Here is a 3,822-nt window from a genome sequence, read left to right as displayed (position 1 = left end):
TAAAATTTGTATTAATTATGAATTCAAACTTTTATATTTAAGTTCTTTAAGTGTGGAATCCCCAAACACTCCTCAGTGGAGCCAGAGCTCGCTTCTGGCAACTTGAGGTCAGCCAAATGCCTCAGTTTAATGTTTCAGTGCTTCTTGTACTATACAGTGCTCTAGAGTCACTACACCACATCCTGCAGCATTCAGGTACTTCCAGATTCACCCCTGATGATGCTGTATTGGGGGGGAGGGTACCATATGGCAACAGAGATGATCCTAGGTCAGGTACATGCCAAGCTTGTGTCCTAACCTCTGTATTATCTGTCTGAATCTATAATTTAGGTCTGTTCTTTCATGTTTAGAATTAAATACTTTGAATATGAGTTAGACTTGGGTGGTTTATAAATCAAAATTCATTATTGCCGTTGACTGTAAGAGGAAAAAATATGTGCACCATCCACAGCTAGAATAAAATGTCCAGTTTCTTTATCCCTAGCCTGTTACCATGAATTAATAAGATAATGTAAAGTATTACTTTTAATCATAGATGTCATCATGACAGTAGTTTGCCATTCCCTTATACTAAGAAAGAAAACTATCTTAGATAACATTTTGTTTAAAATATGAATATATATTCTTTCAAAATAATCCTCACAGGAACACATAAATAGCTACTTAAATAAAGGAGAAAAGTAGTCTGACAATATCTATGGACAAGAAAACTTCAGAGAATTAGAAACAATTAGAAGAATTTCAATGACAACAATAAAATGTCATAAAACTGGCAAATTTCCTGAGTAGCACATAAAGAGAAAATACTATGGACTTTCCCTTTCAACATAGCTCTATTGAGAGCATAGAAACAACAATGTTTTTATAATTATCTGTTCTTTTCTTGTAAAATGAAAATAGGAATCAGCACTTGTGTCTTAAATTTTAAATGCATAAAAAGTATTGCTCTCTCTCATCTTCTCTACTGAAGTAGAGAACAGCTGAAGTAGTTACATAGCTATGAATGAACAGCATAGTTCAGAAGAGAAAAATTAGAATGAAGAAAAGAAAATTATGTTTTTATGGGAAACCGTCAAAATAGTCCCTCTTCTTCAAACTCTGCTGAGTTATGTGATAATTCTTGTCACTTTCTCTCAAGAGAAAAAAATCTGCTGAATCGGGGAAAGAACTCAATGTCCCCTGTGGACTTAGCTCTGGCTTTTAACCAACAGACTACCAGTAGGGTAGAATTGTGTTAGAAAAAGTTTAAAAACATAGTAGGATTGATTATATTGATTTAAGAAAATAAAGAAGCAAAACCTATCCTTTATGTGTAGGTTTCTATAGTCGTTTTCCCTACTACAGCACAAACAGGTTTCAAATAGCAGAAAATAAACCTTAATAAGCAATTGCTCCCACAACCTTTCAAATCTCACAAGGTGTCTAGAAAGATTCCCTAGGGAGAGCGAAAAAAAAAACAGAAGGGAGTTGAACATTATAAAGTAAAGGATTCATGTCTTTTAGAGTTTGAGAAGGTTAGCTTCAATGTAATGTCTATCCTTACATAAGAGTAAAGGCTATGAATGTAGAATAGGTTGATGATATTGCCCAAGAAAGCATGAAACTTATTTGGCACACCATGACAAAAGCCAAGAATTTTTATTAGCAAATTTTTCCATTTCTAGGACCAAAATAGACCAATTGATCACTGAAATATCCTTACTTTTTTATTTTGCCATTGTGAATTACAAAATTATCCATGACTGAGTTTCAGGCATATGTTTTAACACCAATTCATTTACCAGTGTCCTCTTCCCTCCACCAATACTTTAATTGCCTCTATAATAGGTGTTTTTTAAATAATGTTGCACTGTGGTTTACAGTACTGTTGCTTATGATTTTTCATGTGTAGTTTCTTAATCTTTGCATTTTCTTTCTATAAGGTATTTATTAGCTTATAATAATAAAATAATAATAATAATAGTAAGTTACTCACATTTGAAGTTTGCTCTATTAAGCATCAGCTCTGTAAATATAACTTAGGGAAAAATAAATATATTAAAGGCACTGAGAAATCCTGCGTTTAGCATGACATTAATTGGTTGCTTTATGGTTTTGGAGTAAAGAAAGAGCTCCAGATAAATAGAATAGATTTGAACATTGAGACTAACCTTCATTTATATGATCAATTAATAATTTAATAAAGGGCAAGAATATGAAGTGGAGCAAGGAAAGCTTCTTCAACAAATGTTGGGAAAACTGGTCAACTACATGCACAAAAATAAGTGAATTTAGATCTCTCTTTAATGCCATGCACAAACGTAAAATCAAAATGGATTAAAGATCTTGATTTCATACCTGAAACCATGAGATGCTTAAAGGAAAATATAGGCAGAGCAGTTCATGACATTGAGACTAAAGGCATCTTCACGGATAACATCACTGGCCAGGAAAGTGGAATCAAAGATAAACAAATGGAACTACATTAAACTGAGAAGCTCTGTACTTCAAAGGAAATGGTGACTAGGATACATGATGACTAGGAAATGGTGATTACCCACCTATGTTAATAGCAGCACTATTCACAATAATCAGAAAGTGGACACAACCCACGTGCCCAAGAACAGATGAGTAGATAAATAGTGGTGTATTTATGTAATAAAATACTACGCAGCTTTTAGGAAACATGAAGATGTGAAATTTGTTTATACATGTAGAGTAAGTATTATGCTGAACAAAATGAGTCAAAGGGAGAGGGAAAGACATAGAATGATTTGTCACTTGTAGGATATAAGAAGTAGTATGGAAAAAATATCCAGAGACAATAGACCTGAGAATCAGCCAGGTAGACCACTCCATGGTAGGAAGCTTGCTGCAAAGAGGAAAAGTGCAGTTAGGGTAGAGAAGGGTTCACTATGAAAATGACAATTGGAAATTATAATGCTGATCAAGAATAGGGTGCTGAAAGAAGATAAAGTGATTGGCATGATATCCCTCAGTAACAATATTTCAAGCCACAGTGTCTAAAAGGGAACAAATAAAGGAAGAGAGAGAGAGAGAGAGAGACAGAGACAAGAAAATTGTCTGCTCCAGGGGCAGGCAGGGGGAAAAGGCAAGAGGGAAACTTGGTGGGAAATGTGCACTGGTGAAGGGTGTTATATATTGTCTGACTAAAACTCAATCATGAACAACTTGTTTGTTTATTTTTTCTTTCTTTTTTTTTTTTTAGGTCACACCTGGCAGTGCTCAGGAGTTCCTCCTGGCTGGCTTGGAGGGACCACATGGGATGTCAGGATTCGAACGCCGTCATTCTGCATGCAAGGCAAACACCCTCCCTACACCTCCATGCTATCTCCGGCCCCTGTGGTTCTATTTTTCATAGTCACCGAGGAATGAACCGAAACCTTGGCTTCGAATATCGTGTCCCAAAGACATGACGCCGAGAGGAATTACCTCCGGACATTACGGGCATCGGGACCGCACCCCTATGTCCGCCAAGAAAAGGAGGTTAATGAACAACTTTGTATCTGTGGGGGGAAAGGCCACTTAACCAATATTTGCAGGGGGAAATTTGCCTAGTTGTATATTTTTCCCAGTCTTTAACTTTCTTCTGGTTTCAACGGTGCTGATAAGTTTAATAAAATGAATTTCAATTGTATAGAAACAAATAAATTGTCACTTTTTCAATGCCTTGAGATATTACCTTGAGTTTAAAGTAATATAACACCATAATATGAGAAAATGAAAACTCCTTTTATTGTGTTTGGACTAAACCACAGGAAATTTAGATTTTTACATTAACAGAAATTTCAATAGAACCAAGTGAAGTAATAGCACCTGTGC

General features: G+C 35.4%; 1 pseudogene; it reads right to left on the bottom strand.

Moving 5' to 3' along the window:
• Positions 1–3,369: 3,369 nt before the first annotated feature.
• LOC126033251 (uncharacterized) lies at positions 3,370–3,487 on the bottom strand (annotated as a pseudogene).
• Between the last annotated feature and the right edge of the window lie 335 nt (positions 3,488–3,822).

Source organism: Suncus etruscus, chromosome 16 (assembly GCF_024139225.1).
Source record: "Suncus etruscus isolate mSunEtr1 chromosome 16, mSunEtr1.pri.cur, whole genome shotgun sequence".
Classification (NCBI taxonomy): domain Eukaryota; kingdom Metazoa; phylum Chordata; class Mammalia; order Eulipotyphla; family Soricidae; genus Suncus; species Suncus etruscus.
Note: the sequence above shows the minus strand (reverse complement) of the source record. Positions and strands in the feature narration are given on the sequence as shown.